Source organism: Protopterus annectens, chromosome 7.part0 (genome assembly GCF_019279795.1).
Source record: "Protopterus annectens isolate FY-2018-M chromosome 7.part0, PAN1.0, whole genome shotgun sequence".
NCBI classification, from domain to species: Eukaryota; Metazoa; Chordata; order Ceratodontiformes; family Protopteridae; genus Protopterus; species Protopterus annectens.
In genome coordinates, this window is record NC_056739.1 from 102968919 (window position 1) to 102987263 (window position 18345).

Sequence of the window (18345 nt, forward strand, 5' to 3'; positions counted from 1 at the left end):
GGTATGATGCACTTTTTCATTGGAGGCCCAGAGAGAAAAGATCATTAGTTTAAAGGAAACACTCAGTGCATACATGTAACATTTGTTTCTGGGATGAATTTCTGTCGCATTGTCTTTTTCTGAAAAGATTTCAAGCCTGCATAAACTAAAGCATTGCTGGTGAGGAAAGTAAACTTGTATCTTTTTGACTGTGCGTGATAGAGCTGCTTTCTATTTTACCTGCTCTATTCTGTTTTCTGTTTTAAGAAGTTTGTGTAGCCTGGTATTTTTGTTCTGTGTGAGAGATAGGCACTTAAATTATCTAGGTTGCACATTTCACATGTTTTCATTGGTTAAATTGTTTCTGACGTGATACTTAAATACACAGTGAATTGCTGGGGCTTTGTCTTTTTCTGAAAAGATTTCAAGTCTGCATAAACTAAAGCACTGCTGGTGATTCCCTGCTGTTTTGTCCACTCATCCTCCCCATCATTTATCTGCTTTTTAAACCTGGTGATTTTAAGCTGCCCACTCCTCCTGTAAATTGAGCTTAATAAGCCCCTCCCTTTCTACACTGCTGTTGATATTTTGAATTATTTGTTTGCCTTTCTAGCTAGATGTTAGATAAGGTAGTATATTTTTACACTCTAGCAAACGCTTGTTTTTACATCAAGATGTCAGTCGGATTTCCATCTAGTGCACTGGATATAGCTTGGTTTGTTTATGAAGGGGAAACGCATGAGATTTCTGCATGTAGTTGTATTGGCTAAAGGGTTTATTAATCAGCTTATCTTGTTTTTAGTGCCTTTATAAATTCTCTACAATTGAGTGGCTGTTGGCTTATTTATACAAAGTACATTTATTGAATAATCACACTTTTATAAGCTGTTTAAAGTACACTGATGTAACTGTATCTTTAAGTTTGTTTGTGGTAGAAGTTTGTATGTTTTAAGTTCGTTTGTAGTATATTTCACTCCAGACACTCCTTTACTCTGCTTTTACATTAGGAGGGCTGGGATTATTCATCTAGTGGCAGAAGGTGTTTAACTGGTCTGTCTGAGATGGGATGCACACAAAAGGGCTTTAAGTATATTTTTGCACTTCTCTTATTTACTGTAACTACTTTAGCAGTTTAAAAGAAAAGAAAGAAAACTATTGCGCTGCCAGCACAGTCCTTTCACATTAACCTATTCCCTTCCTTAATAAAGCATACAGTAAGAGCCTGCTATTATGGACAGACAGTTTCCCATCATCTCTTTAGTCAGCCTGATAGACATGGGCATCCTGAGGCAACATCTCAGTTGTCTCATGTATACTGACAACCACTTACTCCTGAAGTGAACAAATACTTTTTGTGACAGATGTAGTTACACTGAAATTGGAGGCAAGACTCTCCCATGAGGACAAATTGAATGCCAAACAGGTTGTTAGCACATACACACTTCCCACACTCAATAAGGACACAACACATAAGCCCACATATGTGGAGGTACTCATTAGTAGTTTACCAAAAGATCGGTGGCCTCCCAAATGGAAACTACTCACACACACAACAATGCAAAAAACAACCACAACACTTAATAACACACACACATCAGTGGCTCAACCAATAATCCTATAAGGCATAACATCACAAATCCTAATGTACTGGTCATAGGTGACTCCATTGAGAGAGACACGGATGTTCTTCTAGGAGCGGGTTGTGGTTAGCTGCCTGTCAGGTGCTAGGATCCATTGTCTTTCAACCACAAGTACCAGTATCACTGCGTCATAGTCCATGTGGGGGTGAATGACTTGAGACCTACTTCAGTGGACTAAATGAAGAGAGACATGACTGAGCTGTCAGATTGTGTCACAGGCAGGTGTAAGTCTAGCCTTAAGCAGCGTTCTACCTTCTCCAAAAATGATGCCACAATACAAGCAAAAAAAAAAATGATTTGACTTTAACAATTGGTTTAGCTTCTGGTGTCAGTCCAAGGGGAACCAACATCTGTCAGCCTGGGAAGACATGGTCGACAACCCACGCTGCTTTGCCAGGGATGGTCTGCACCTGTCTCCTCTAGGATTTCGGATACTGGCAAAGGCATTAACCACCTCTGTTGTGGCTTTTTTAGGCAGTGTTAAAATAACCAACCTCCTAATCTAACAAAATCCTCTCTAAACTTACGATACTGCTGCTCAGTCCTGGAAGTCTAAACAAGAAACTGCACTCCCTGGAAGCACTGCTCACTCTGGAAGATGTTGACATCTGTGCAGTCACCAAGCCATGGGTCAAAGGCACTGAAAGCACCCTGGCCGTTCAGGGCTACAGTGCCTTCCATACATTCAGACCACAAACTGTGCATGAAAGAAACAAAGGAGGAGGTGTATCCATCTTCATTAAGGATAAGTACACCTCGAGATTGGTCAAACAGTATGGCTCTCTTGACCAACTCCTTGTTCAATTAACTATCGGTAAAGCCCCCTACCATATCATACTAGCTATAGGTCCCCCGCCATGAAACAGGAAAAGCATACTGCATATCTGAAATTACTGGGTATCGCATGCCATACAGCCCTACACCTTACTCATGGGTGATTTTAATTATCCTGTCATCGACTGGGAAACTTGCACAACCACAAACATGCTGCCTCAGAGGTTCTTGGACTTTGTCAGTACAATTGCTGTAGAACAGCTAGCTAGTGAATACACCCATAAGAAGGTCAAATGTCCTGGACATAGTACTCACTAACATGGAAGAGCATTCCACCCCCCGGTGTGATGTCCTCTCTGGTAAGATCAGACAATAAATCATTCTCATTCAGCGTAATTATAAGACCAGATACCCCATCAAGCTCAAAAATGCTTAAGAATTTTTCACATACAAATTATCTCCTACTAAGTGATGGTATAAGAAATTTCAAAGCCCTCTCGAATGCAGATGACACTGACTCCTATGCAGAGGTGTACACCAGTCCCCTGTGTAACCACTTAATCACTTGTATAGAATCGACCTTACCTGTCCGGATTAAAACCAGCTCTTACTGAAAAGACAAGCCACCCTGGTGGATCCCTAGTTTAAACAGGCTGTACAATAAGACAAAGAAACTAATGTCCAAGAACAAGAGGGAACTGGCTCAGCAGAGGAAGAAATCCCTCTCTAGCTTAAACAAACAAATTAGGGATCGTGTCAAGTCCTCCAAAGCTAATTACGAAGAAAAATAGCCTCCCCTAGCTAAGGATAATCACAAGGCATTCTTTAACTATACCCATAATCTAAAAAGGAATACCCAGTTATGCGCAGAACTAATTGTGGATGGTACCACATGTACTCAACTGCAAGTAAGCAGCCAACCTGCTAGCTGACAGATTTGGAGCAAACTTCACTCCCTTTGTCCCCTCTAGTCCTCCCTGAAGGTATACTTACCAAGATTACTAAGCCTATTATCTCGAGAGAGCAGATTATCTTGGCACTCTGCAAGGTCAAAACATGGCATCAGTGGGACCAGACATTAACCCAGGATGTCTTTTAAACAGCTTAAAACATGACCTAGCAGATCCACTTGGATCCCTGTTTAACCACAGCCTGCGAACTGGCTATGTTCAGGTGGAATGGAGGACAGCAACAGTAATCCCTCTGCACAAAGGGGGACCATCAACTGACCCTGGGAATTATAGACCCGTAAGCGTGACTAGCCTCATCTGCAGTGCCATGGAAAAAAACATTCTGGACCAAAACTGTATAGTTCTTTAGATGAGAAACTGAAAGCACAACTGCAAGTGGTCAAAACTTTTTCAGATGATGCAAGAATATTATTTGGTCTCAGTAAATTTGCAGAATCAACCTGTAAAGAAGGAAAACTCCAGCAGCAAGAAAACATCAGTTTGGGACAGGAATTTGACATAAAAGAACTTGCGCAAGAAGGAGTTTATAAATATTTGGGAATTGATGAAGGATCAGAAATAAAACATGAGCAAATGTGAATAAAACTTAAGAATATTTCAGAAGACTTGATACTAAAAACAGTATTGACATCTAGGAACAAAGTCCAAGCTGCAAACTAGTTTGCAGTTTTGGAGTGACTGACTGGTGCCAAAAGGTGTTGGATAGCTTGGACAGGAAAACAAGAAGGTTGCTTCATTCTCATCAAATGATTTATAAAAATCAGTGCATACCAAGATTATATATTCCTCATTCTGAAGGAGGTATGGGCCTCCTTGAAATTGATTACATGTATAGATCTGCAATTGTGAGACTACATACGTCTGACCTTACAAGACCCAAACATAGTGAAAGTTTTGAAACATGAGGAGAATGTCTAAAATGACTTCCCTGCTTAGTTTAGCAGAAGAACATGTGGAAAAACAGAGACATGTAGGTTTTGTAAAGCAGAATTGGAAACATTTGGATATCTTGTTGCTGGTTGTGATACACTAATGGCAGAAGGACTGTATATTGCAAAGCATAATAATGTGACAAGACTGTGCAAAATGTATAATATTGAAGTAGCTGAAAAACACTGGAAATATGAGCCACAAAACATAATAAAAAGGAAGTTTATAATCACATGGGATCATCCATTACCAGTAGTTCAAAAATGGATGCAAGAAAACCAAATATAGTAGTCCATGAAAAGAAGACAAAAGTAGCATTGATCATTGAAATTGCTACACCCAGTGACTACAGTGTCTTGCATACAGAGAGAGACAAAGTCATAAAATACCAGGATTTGCAGGCAGAAATGGGGTCAGTGTGGAAGAAGGATACCCAGACAGTTCCAGTAGTAATAGGAGCAATGGGTCTTATAAAAAAGAATTTACAGTCGTACTTAAATATGTTACCAGTAAATGTAACTTCGTACGAACTGCAGAAGGAGTCATTACTGGGCACATTGCGGGAGCTGCAAAGAGCACTTTTGGCTAACATCAAAGATTGAAACAATACTAATTTTATGAACTTTTAATCTTACGTTTACTTAGGAATGGGGTCCATTCTTGTTATGGTATTAGAATCCCAGAAGGCTTGGAGAAATTAAAAAAGGGAAAGGTCATATTGACAAGGACATTGGTAATCTCCAAACTCTGGACCCAGCCCAGTTCGGATTCGTTAAAGGTAGATCATGCCTGTTAAACATGGTTAACTTCTTCAAGAAAGTTACCAACACCCTAGACGAGGGAAAGACAGTACATACTGGCTGTCTTGACCTAGACAAGGGACTTGACACAATCCCCCACTCAAGTATTATAGAGAAATTATACCAATTGGGAATTAACCCTCTACATTAAAAGATGGGTAGCCAGCTGGTTTACCGACAGGACACACACACAGTCAAAGTTAGTGACTTCACCTCTAGCAAAAGACCCATCACCAGTGGAGTACCACAGGTTTCTGTGCCAGGCCCTTTACTGTGTGGAATTTCTCAGATGACCAGGCAAACTTGGAAGGCCTGTGGCTGACCAGGTTCACTGATATTTGCAAATTGGGAACAATCATACAGTCCCCTCAACAATGTTAATATACTGCAGACAGGGTTAACGCAGACAAATAATTGGTGCCAAAGCCACAGATTAAAGCTAAATGCAGAAAGAAAAAATGCATTATTATTCCCTTTGGGAAGGCTTGCATACCTGCTAATTACATTATAGACAGCACCCCCCCCCCAAGTATAGACCTAGTGTTATGTGATCTGGATAATCAGGTTGATTAGCAATCTGAACTTTGACCACCATATGTCCACAGTAATAAGGAAATCCTTCTATGTGGCACATCTTATAAGTAAAGCCATCGCATCTAGATGTTAAGAAAGTTATAATTTCATTATATTTTGCCTTCATCAGAGCAATAATTGCGTACAATGCTCCCTTTTGCATGTTCTTCACCAGACACCTGCAGCAAGCAACTGGAGAGACCACAGAGTTTTCTTACCAAGAAATTACAGGGTACACAAAACAAGTCACTATATTCTGTCTCATACAGATTACTAAGGGGAGACCTGTGCCTGGCTTACAGGGCGATCTTTGACCCACCCCTGATGGAAATGCTACACATTCATAAATCAAATTGCATGAGGTTCACTTGCTCCGGGGATCTTAACCTAGCCTCTGACATGAGCAGGTCATGCTGGAGAGAGATACATCTCCCAGAGACTGTCACTTCTCTGGAACAAATTTCCAGTTCTTGTGAAGCAGAGCCCCTCCCTGACCCTCTTCAAACGCAACCTAGCTCAATGGATTGGTGACCACAAATTCACTCCTGGGGTGGTGCCCATGTCTCTCTTAGACAGAGGAAGTCAGAATCAACTACCATAGACCCTTACCTCTGTGAAATTGGGCAACTCGGGATAAATATGGCTAGGCTTGTAATGGCTGTAGGGCCGTTAGCCTAATAACCTTCTGTGAACCAATGAACCTATTCATTTTTACACATAATGAATAATAACATGCATGTGGCTCTAGGTAGTTTGCATTGTCTGATTAATGCATTTTAGGCAGAGGTAAGAGATAAATGTACAGTAATGTAATATATACCTATTTACAAAAAGGATTACATAGTTTGAAAAAATATTTGAGCTGTGATCAGACAAGAGTGACAATAGTGTAATATAGAACTGAGGAGTATGTTTAAGGTAGTGATTAAGTGAGAGAAGGTAGTTCATTTGGAAGGTGGTATGTTACAGTTTTAACAGGTGCATTTGTAAAGGGAAATGTCCTTGTGAGTGCTGATAGTGCTAAGATAGAGGGCTTTAGTGTAGGAAAACAACAGACACTGGGTTTCACATATCTGCAGTGTAGCAGATATGACAGTATTGAGTACTGAGAGTTGTATTATTATCAACAAAGTATTTAAGGGTGTGCACACTTATGCAATTAGCTTATTCTACGTTTTTTATTTTTATATATTTTTCCCCTAACAGATTTGTTTTTCAATTGAATTGTACAGGTTATAGATCACATTAAAGGTGGGAAAAGTTTTGAAATTATTTATATTTCAAAAACTTGACATTTTAACAGGGGTATGTACACATTTTATATCCACTGTATTTATGTCTCCCAAATATGCAACAAAGTCAAGAAGATTTTGGATCTTTGCTTGTTATACCTCAAGTAGACTCCAAAGAATTTTTCCTCAGGTAGGTAGCAAATGTTGAAGTAATGGGGAAGAAGCAGGTAATTGGGAACATATTCTTTGGAAATGTAATGAGTTGGCGGACTTAAAAAAAAGACTCCTCTATCAGAAGTACTGAGTGAGCAAATTGGTATAGCTAAGGAAATTATTTTTTTTCAGCTGTGATACAGAATCAGAATTGCCTAGACATAGTAAGGCTTTGCTGGGTCTAATTATGGTGGCTGCCAGAAAAACAATTAGTAAAAAATGGAAATCAGAATCTAAATCAACTGTACTAGAAGTAGCGAATATAGTAACAGAGGTTAAACAATTGGAAATAGGATCTTTAGAAAAAGGTAGGAGCAAATTACATAAAGAAAATGGAAATTGTAGGAACAGTACATGCAGAATAACGTTTTGGAGAAGGAATGAAGTTTAAAAGAAAGCGGAATTTGAGTGAGCTATGTAATGTTTGACTGACAATGACTGGATAGATTATAAGTAATGTATAATGTTAGCAACTAAAACTGTCAGTATGGTTTCTTTTTATTTGTGTAAATGTATGATTGCCTATGTCATTAAGTGATAATATAATAAATAATTTAATAAATATGTTTCTTGTTTAAAAAAAAAAAAGTATAGACTTTTGCTACCCTGACCTTGACAGTCATGAACTACCAGACCTACTTGCTTACGTACCAGCAATCCCTGTTGGAGAAGATTAGGGATAATTCAAAAAGGTTTCAAGATAGTGATCTGATGCAGGATTGTCTTTATTTATGTGACCTCTTTGCACAGATTGCCAAGTAGTCTTAAAATGTGCAGATATGTTGCTGTTAATACAGCATGTAGGGCAGCAGCTACTTAGGTCTATGATACTGAAACATCCAAGACTACACTCATTTGATCTAAATCGCAAAACACTTAAACTAATTTCACTTAAAATGTCACATTCACTAAATATGTCTTCAGATGCTTTTTTTTTTTTTTACAGGGGGCAAGCCCCCCCTGCACCCCCGAACCTTAGCATAAATATACTAACTCCTCATTTGCACAACCACATAAAAAAGGGAATTCTGTTGATGCAGTAAACCATTGCTGGAGCACATACGCAAACCTTTAGACATGGAGGTAGACATGAACAGCGGGCATTAGCAAGGAACTTGTAATGATTAAAACCAATTTGCATTATGATTCCTGTCCTCCAAAACCAAACCAATAGTCATTTTCTACAGGCTGACATAGTTTTCCATCAGATGTGAGCCGGTCATTTGTGGTTTAAATCAAATTTGTGTTAGATCAAATGAACCACTGGTGACCTTCCTTATCACTTTTGCAGTATTCTTTACATCTGGGATATCCTGCCAAGGATAGCCAAACATCCAGCCAACATACCTTTATACCTTCCAGGCACCGTACATCAGATGTATGTCGTACGTCCAAGGCATAAGGTACATATGTGATGTATGAGTGCCTAATCCTCAGAACATCTTTGCCACCAGTACGAATATTGGATGCAAGCTCTGAGATAACAGGGCATCCACTATTCCCAAGGTTCCCTTGGCCAAGCTCTGTATGAGAAAGTTTCAGTAGTATCTCAAGACTGTTCGGGTTCAGCACTGCCATCCTCTGGATTTTCCTGTGCCTCTGTTGCCTTGTCTCTAGTTCGAGCGCCACTGGTGGATTTGTCTGATCTCCCTGAATCTAGGGCTGTCTTTTCAGTACCGCTTCCCACTCAGCAACTGTACGTGGATGCTTCCAACCAAGGTTGGGAGCTTCTTTCAACAACCTCAAGGTCTAGGGTCTATGGTCCCCTCAGCAATTAACAGACCATATCAACATCAAGGAGATGAGAGCTCTGATTCTGTCCCTTTATATCCATCATTCCATTTGGATTCCAGATCTTCTTCAGCAGACAATACCACGGTTATGTGGTACATCAGCAAGCAAGGGGGCACAAAGTTTTACCTCTTTGCAGAATGGTTCTTTAGACTTGGGATTTCGCAGTTCACCATCACATGTTTCTTCAAAAGGTTTACATCTTCTCAGAGCACAGTCTTTTAGAAGACACTTAGCACAGATCCAGAACAGATACTCACCGATGGATGCTTCATATTGAGGTGTTCCAGGACATTGCACATCAGTGGGATATTCTTCAAATAGATCTTTTTGCCTCCCCTCTGAATGGACAACTTCCCCAGTTCTTTTTCAGATTGCCAAGTCCTCTGGCAGGAAAGGTGGATAGCATGACTTTTTTCTTGGAAGGGAATGTTTCTGTTTTCCTATTCCCCTCTTCCTCTGCTGCCAAATGTCCTACACAAAGTCATCTGAGACAGGCCCAAATTCTTACTGTTGACTCCCATTTGGACCATATAGCATTGGCTCCCCCTTCTGTTTCATCTGGGCAGAGGCAGTCATCGTAGATTACTTCACAAGATGGATCTACTCAAATAGGATAAGGGATCTCTCATTTACCCTCATGTACCCACTCTCCCAGCTGACTCTTTCGGTGATATGGTTTTGATTCTTTTTCAGTACCAATTTGCTGAGGTCATGCTTCAAGTTTTGTAGGAGACCAGAAAACCCACTGCTAGAAAATCTTATGTGGCTAAATGGAAGAGATTTTCTGTTTGGTGTCTCGAGTGACCTGGACACTAGTTATGTGGGTATTCTTACAGTCCTTTCCTATTTGTGTGAGTTATCACTTCTGGTCCGACATACTCTCCTATTAAAGCTTATTTGGCAACCATTTCTGCTTGTCTGTCTCTGAATCCACCCCTTGCTTCTTGTTTTGAAGTTAAACAGTTTTTGAATGGTGTCCTTCATATTAGGCCTCCAAGAAAGCATATTCCTACATCTTGTAACCGTAATTTCCTTCTTGAGAAATTAACAAAGTTTCCCTTAAAGCCTGCAGTTGCATTTATTTTTTTTTTTTTGCTGCACTGTACTTGGAAAATGATACTGTTAGTGGCTGTTCTGCCAAGAGGGTGTCTGGAATTCAGACACTCATGGCAGTCCCACTTTTTTTTTGTTTTTTCACAAAGACAGGATTTCTCTTTGTACTAATCCTTCCTTTATGCCCAAGGTGGTTAATGATTTGTCCTTGAATCAAATAATTAATTTGCCTTCCTTTTTCCTGTTACCACAAAATGCTAGTGAGATTATTCTCCACACCATGGATTTACATAGACAGATCAGGTATGATCTAGGTAAGACTAAATATATCAGGAAATCTGAGCAGCTTTTTTGTTTCTTTTCATCGCAGGAAATTGGGTTTTGCTGTTTCCAAGCAATCCATCTCCTCCTGAATCTCTAAGGCCATTTCCTTTTGTTATTGTTTTCATGGCAAGCAGTTTTCCTCTTCTGTTCATGCTCATTTTACCAAGGTGATTGTTTTTCTCAAGGGTCTGAATACTAGATCCATTTTACAAGCTGCAACTTGGTCTTCTGTGCACACATTAAGTATTAGAAGTTGAATGTTATTTCTAGGGCCAGTGTTGGTTTTGCCAGGGTCATCCTTTATGGGTTCTTGGAGGGGTTATCTGTGGTTTCCTCCTCCCATCCTGTGTAGTAGCTTTTGTACTCTCTCAGATGTAAAGAATACTGCAACAGTGATAATGAAGGACATGGCACACTTGTGTAAGAACTTATAATAAACAGTAGATTCCTACTTTTTACTATTGCATTATTCTGTCCCACCCTCCTTCCTCTGTTTGCCTCGATTACCTACCTTTTGGCCAAGGAGGCCACCTGCTTATTAGTTCCTTTCTTCACTTCCTGGATGTACATGTTTTGTTTCTCATCTTGGGTTGCTCTGGTTCTTCTGGGGTATTCATTTGTAAGGCTTAGGCATTCATAAGTCACATATGTACCTTATACCTTGGATGTTGGACATGCATCTGATGGTACAGCACCTGGAAGGAATAAAGGCTTTGGTATGTTGGTCGGATGTTCAGATATCCTCAGCAGGATGTCCTAGATCTATGGAATACCTCAACAGTGAAAAGTTGGACATCAACATTTATGGTAAGCTGTTACACAACTGTACTTTTTTTCTTTTTAGATCAAGTGAACCGTAATCATATACATAAATGTGTATGTGTGTGCATACATGCAGACATGAGTATATGACATTTGGTTCAATATTCAAAAAATTGAACATAAAAGCATCAAGTGAAACTGCTCGAAACACATATAATCAAAAAGAAAACACATAAAAAAATATTTTTTTGGGGGGGCTGACACCTCATGTTAACTAAACAAGCTCCAAGATCACACTACAGAGGGGAAAGGGCAAATTCCCCACCCACCACTGTCCCTTAATCTTGCACAGAAGAAAAACTGGTAATGTGTGATCATCTGGTTTTCAGTCAGCTATTTAGCACAAACCAAGTTCTATGCAGGTGGGGGATGCACAGCCCAAACCAAATATCCAGAAAAAAAGACAGGCCAGCAGAAAAAGCAGGAATGATGCAGAGTCAAAAATACAATATATAAAGGTTTATTTGTAAACCCAAATAACCACAGACCGGTTTCGGCAGAATATGCCTTCCTCAATGTGTTACAGACGAATAAACAGAGGATGAAAAATACATATGCATATATATAGTATGAATTGACCAATGAGCATAAAAACTGCCCTGTCATTCATTAATATTCATGAATAAGAGTAGGGACACCAAAAACAGTGCAATTCAAAATGAATGATACTAGTAATGATAATTTCAAAAAATAAATGCAAAACAGTATACATATTTAGACAGACCAGTTATGCTAAAATATGTATGGAACATATTAATAACATGAGAATATATAATAACAGGACAATATATTATAAATATAACAAATAATGGAATGAATTTGATAACCACCCTGATGTAGTCAAAGAAAAGTGCACAGAAATGTGCAGAGTGCAAAATACAGGGGAAATATTCAATATCCTGCTGTACTAAGTTAGCAAAAAATCTGATAAACATATATCATCATGATAAAAAACACCATAATAAAAATATATGTATTATGGAACCAATTGGTATATGAAGTAAGAAACATACACTGAAGTGAATGAAGTAAGAAACATACACTGGCTTACAAGAAGTAAAGTGATACCTGAGTAACGATGTTCATAGGTATATATATAGTCATGATAAGTCGGCATATGAATGTTGGTATGTTCACATGATAGGATATGTAGTGGACAACTGTGACATAAGAAAAGTTATGGAAATCAAGGTTAAAAATGATCATTGAGTCCTGGACTGAAAATAGCTCCCAAAGTAATGATCCAATATTTCTCCTTCTGATTCAGAATGCCACGCCAGCCCTGTTTATTGCTACGATCACCCACAATTCGATCAATAATCATAAACGTAAATAGTGCTTGTGGATGTTGGAGGAGGTGTTGGTACATAGCATTGGTGGTCCTTTTGTTTTTGATGTCACTGCGATGTTCATTAATCCTGCTTCTAAGTTGTCTGGACGTTTGACCCACATAGAAGGCCCCACAGTGACAGGTAGCTAAATATATAACCCAGTCACTACTGCAATTGCCAAATACCTTGCATTCAAAAACCTTGCTGGTGTTCCTGCTGGAGAACTGTTTGGATTTGGTAATCTGTTGACATGATCCACAATGACCACATGGGTGTGTGCCCAAGAGTTTGTGTCCCGTGAGGGTTAACTGTTTGTGAATAGCCCCACCACTGCCTATATGTTTGTAGTGAGAGAGGTGTGATCCTAACGTTTTACCCCTTTTGTATGAAAACTTGCATTCCTCGCCTAGAAGGGATCTGATCTGGTCATTGGCGAGCAGAATATTCCAGTGTCTTTTGATAGTATCACGGATGACATTATAATTCCTACCATAGGTAGTGATAAACCTAATGGTAGGTTGTGCAGTGTCAGTAGGTGGATTCTTGTATTCCAATAATTCTGTTCTCTCCGTGTTCTTGGCTCGATTTCTCGCCAGGTTGATGTCAACATAACGATATCCCCTGTTCATAAATCTGCGGCACAGATCTGCACTGGCCTTATGATGATCCTCCTGATTGGAGCAAAGACGTTTCATACGCATAAACTGTGATACAGGGATGTTTCTGATGGTGTGGCGTGGGTGCATGCTAGAAGCGTGTAAGATAGTGTTATATTGGGGATATTTACGAAAGACATTCGTGGACACCGTATTGTCCTGGTTCCTGTAGACATTCACATCCGGAAAGTTGATGGTTTGTTTGTCATAGGTAAGAGAAAATTCCAATCCCCAGATGTTACCATTAAGATACTCCACAAATTCATGTAGATATGCCACATCCGCACGCCACACCATCCAGCAATCGTCCAAGTATTGACGCCAAATATCCATTTCCACCAGGTATAGATTATGGGACATATCATAGATCATGCACTCTTCAAAATACGCCATGAATAAATCCGCATATATGGGAGCAAAAGATGCTCCCTTGGCAGTACCCTGAAGCTGCCAGTAGCATTCCCCTTGGAAATAAAAGACATTCTTGTCGAGTACATGTTCAGATAAGCAAATCAACAGTGTGTTGAATCCTGATGTATACAAGTTGGCCCTGTCCAACCAGTATTGTAATGATTGTAATCCAGCCCAGTGTGGAATGCTGGTGTACAGCGCTTTGACGTCTAGTGTGCACATAAGTCAGTCGGGTTCCAACTGTATGTTCTGAATGATCTTGAGAAACTGAGTGGTGTCTTGTAATCTGGCCCTGACCAAACCCAAGAGTGGTTTAAGGTATTGTGTTCGAAATGCTGAGAGGGGCTCAGTTAAAGATCCTATCCCTGACACAATAGGTCTTCCTGGGGGCTTAGTTAATGATTTGTGAATCTTGGGTAATAAATAAAGAATTTGTTTGCGTGGTTCAACAACGTTAAGATGGGACACACACTTTTGACTAATGATTCCCTCCTCACATGCCAAATTCAAGAATAAATCAATTTGACATTTGAAATTAGGAGTGGGATCAAAAAACATTTTCATGTAACATGTTTTATCAGACAATTGTCGGAGACCCTCCTGTATATAAGCATCCAGATCTTGAACAACTACTGCGCCTCCCTTGTCCGCTGGTAATACTGCAATTGTTTTGTTATTGCGGAGTTGTTCCAGGGCCAGATTCTCGTTTTGATTGAGATTATTCGCCATCATGGTGTGTCCATAATTCTGAAAATGAAGATCCCTAAGGACAGATTGCATAAATATTGATACATGCTTGTTCATGGGAGGTTGGAATTCCGATTTACCAAATCTGAACTCATCAGATCTTTGAGAGCATGAATTCGCAAAGAATAATTTGAGGTTTAGATTCCGACAAAAGCCCAAAACATCATTCACAACATGATATTCATGGGAAAAGAAGCCAGGTATAAAGTTCAGGCCTTTATTAAGTAAAATTAATTGATCCCCAGTCAATGCCACCCGTGAAAGATTGAGAACATTCTGATTAATAGTTATTGCTTCATTTAGGTCAAGAAATTCTTGATCAGACCCTCCAGGGAATTGTCTATTATGTTTGTTTTTGTCTTTTCTGCCCCCCCTGTGTTTGTGGCCATGTCTAAAGGGAACTGTTTATTGCTCTTTTTCCTATGTGGAGACCCCCTGTCCATAGAGCTATCATAATCAGTAAGTGAGGAGTCTTCTCCAGAGGTACTATTGTAAGCTCCCTCCCTGTTTTTAAGAATAGACCTGTGTCTCTTCTGATGCGGTTGGGACCCGGACCCTGACCAGGATCTGCAAACTGAACAGACCGGTTTGTCTCAAAGGGGAGACCCCTCTGGTAGTCGGAGAAATCCCTATGAAATTTCTTTATCTTGCGTTCTTTAGTAATCTTTTCGTGATTACTTAGATCTTTGGATAATTTTTTAATATGTTCCTGGAATTTTGGTGTGGATTCATGTTTCTTGCAATTAGAGCATAAAGTTTTCACTTCCTGGATGTTAATATCCACTATTCTCTCATAATATTTCAACAGAGCGTTCACAAATATCTTACACACTTCTAGCATGCACCCACGCCACACCATCAGAAACATCCCTGTATCACAGTTTTATGCGTATGAAATGTCTTTGCTCCAATCAGGAGGATCATCATATGGCCAGTACAGATCTCTGCCGCAGATTTATGAACAGGGGATATCGATATGTTGACATCAATCTGGCGAGAAATCGAGCCAAGAACACGGAGAGAACGGAATTATTGAAATACAAGAATCCACCTACTGACACTGCACAACCTACCATTAGGTTTATCACTACCTATGGTAGGAGTTATAATGTCATCCGTGATACTATCAAAAGACATTGGAATATTCTGCTCGCCAATGACCAGCTCAGATCCCTTCTAGGCGAGGAATGCAAGTTTTCATACAAAAGGGGTAAAACGTTAGGATTACACCTCTCTCACTACAAACATATAGGCAGTGGTGGGGCTATTCACAAACAGTTAACCCTCACAGGACACGAACTCTTGGGCACACACCCATGTGGTCATTGTGGATCATGTCAACAGATTACCAAATCCAAACAGTTCTCCAGCAGGAACACCAGCAAGGTTTTTGAATGCAAGGTATTTGGCAATTGCAGTAGTGATTGGGTTATATATTTAGCTACCTGTCACTGTGGGGCCTTCTATGTGGGTCAAACGTCCAGACAACTTAGAAGCAGGATAAATGAACATCGCAGTGACATCAAAAACAAAAGGACCACCAATGCTATGTACCAACACCTTCTCCAACATCCACAAGCACTATTTACGTTTATGATTATTGATCGAATTGTGGGTGATCGTAGCAATAAACAGGGCTGGCGTGGCATTCTGAATCAGAAGGAGAAATATTGGATCATTACTTTGGGAGCTATTTTCAGTCCAGGACTCAATGATCATTTTTAACCTTGATTTCCATAACTTTTCTTATGTCACAGTTGTCCACTACATATCCTATCATGTGAACATACCAACATTCATATGCCGACTTATCATGACTATATATATACCTATGAACATCGTTACTCAGGTATCACTTTACTTCTTGTAAGCCAGTGTATGTTTCTTACTTCATATACCAATTGGTTCCATAATACATATATTTTTATTATGGTGTTTTTTATCATGATGATATATGTTTATCAGATTTTTTGCTAACTTAGTACAGCAGGATATTGAATATTTCCCCTGTATTTTGCACTCTGCACATTTCTGTGCACTTTTCTTTGACTACATCAGGGTGGTTATCAAATTCATTCCATTATTTGCTATATTTATAATATATTGTCCTGTTATTATATATTCTCATGTTATTAATATGTTCCATACATATTTTAGCATAACTGGTCTGTCTAAATATGTATACTGTTTTGCATTTATTTTTTGAAATTATCATTACTAGTATCATTCATTTTGAATTGCACTGTTTTTGGTGTCCCTACTCTTATTCATGAATATTAATGAATGACAGGGCAGTTTTTATGCTCATTGGTCAATTCATACTATATATATATGCATATGTATTTTTCATCCTCTGTTTATTCGTCTGTAACACATTGAGGAAGGCATATTCTGCCGAAACCGGTCTGTGGTTATTTGGGTTTACAAATAAACCTTTATATATTGTATTTTTGACTCTGCATCATTCCTGCTTTTTCTGCTGGCCTGTCTTTTTTTCAGTCAGCTATACCAGCTTTTCTCAGCTGTCTAAATGTACGAGTGTATATGCGTATGTATATGTGTGTGTGTGTGTGTGTATAACTATACACTTACCTTTATTGAACAGCTCATTTATCAATGTGAAAAATGTCGACACCAAATAATTGGCATAATTCATGTCACACAACTAAGCATGTGCCACACATCAATCTTGGTGCATGTCGCGTGCAAAAATATTTAAACTAAAAAAAAGAAAAAGCAATTTTTTGCAGGGACGCAACCCCCCCCCCCCCCTGGACCCCCCATGGCCCTTTCTGATTATATATTCTAACTATGAGATCACACAATTCTCAGGGAAGGGGCAAATTCCACAACTACGAGAATTGTGTGATCTGCTTCTTTTGTTAACAGATGTTGACCATGTGTGTATTTAATCAAATTGTGTCAATTAAACAGAAGTCGACAAAAGTGCTGCTCGACAAAAGTAGTGACTAATGTATATACACTCGCGCGCATGCACACACACACACACACACACACACACACACACACACACACACACACACACACACACACACGCAACTACACATACATCTCTGTGTATATAATATATAATGTTCTGTAGTCCTAACTCACCTTCATTCTTACTGATGGGATCAGAGCCGATCCTCGGCTCTGACTTCGGCCTATTTACAAGCTTGAAGTCTTCTAGTTGGCTTGTGGCTAGGTAGGTATCCCATGGTGCACCAGTACAATCCCCAGATCTCGTTTGCCGCATCGACGAGTTTGGATGTGCTTCTTGGCCGTGGCTAAATCTTAAACATTTTGTTCTAAATTTTGGATAAAACTTCTATTTTCACATTTTGATAGTGTTATATAGCATTTTATAGCAGTCGTTAGTGTACTGTTTGTAGTTAGTTAACGTTTATCAGAGCGCCTTTTGTGTGCAATTTTTTTTGCGTTCAGTTGGCCTTATAGTACTTTGGTATCCTGTGTGCCAGTTGTTTCACTGGGTTGTTTTATATATATATATATATATATATATATATATATATATATATATATATAGACATCTATATTCCTTGTTTTCATACTATTGATATTAGTAGTTGTAGGTGCCTTTTGCGCTTAGGCTGTGTGTGTTTTCTTAAATATTATAAGTAATAACTTACTTGCGGAGCTCTCCGCTTGTTGATATTTACTGTTATTAGTGTTGCAGACAGAACGAGGTTCTGTTGACCTTTGTTCTCGTTCTTTTTTTCCACAAATTAGACCTCTCCTGTTCTAGTGGGTGTGTGAGGCTCTCTACTTGTTTCTGTACCCCCTAGGTCCGTTTTAGTTAGCGGACCTATTTTCCTTCTTCTCTACCAGGGCTAGGCCCTTTTAAATTAGAGGACCTAGTCCTCGTGGTGTCTCTTTAGCGGTTCCTTTAGGGCTAGGCCCATTTAAGTTAGAGGACCTAGTCCTCCCACTTTCCTTCCTCTGTGTGTGAGTTCAATCTTCTGTGAGATGTCCAAGGAAGTCAAGGGCAATAAGCCATCTGGCTTTAAAAAAATGTGTGAAATGCTCACAGATGTCTATAACGGATGGCCACAGTAACTGCGTGTACTGTCTTGG

The 18345-nt window shown here is 39.3% G+C and overlaps 1 protein-coding gene across 1 annotated transcript in view; it reads left to right on the forward strand.

Moving 5' to 3' along the window:
- Positions 1-18345, forward strand: part of TBC1D22B (TBC1 domain family member 22B) — a 1162021-nt gene that overhangs the window by 725605 nt on the left and 418071 nt on the right. The window lies entirely within an intron of this gene.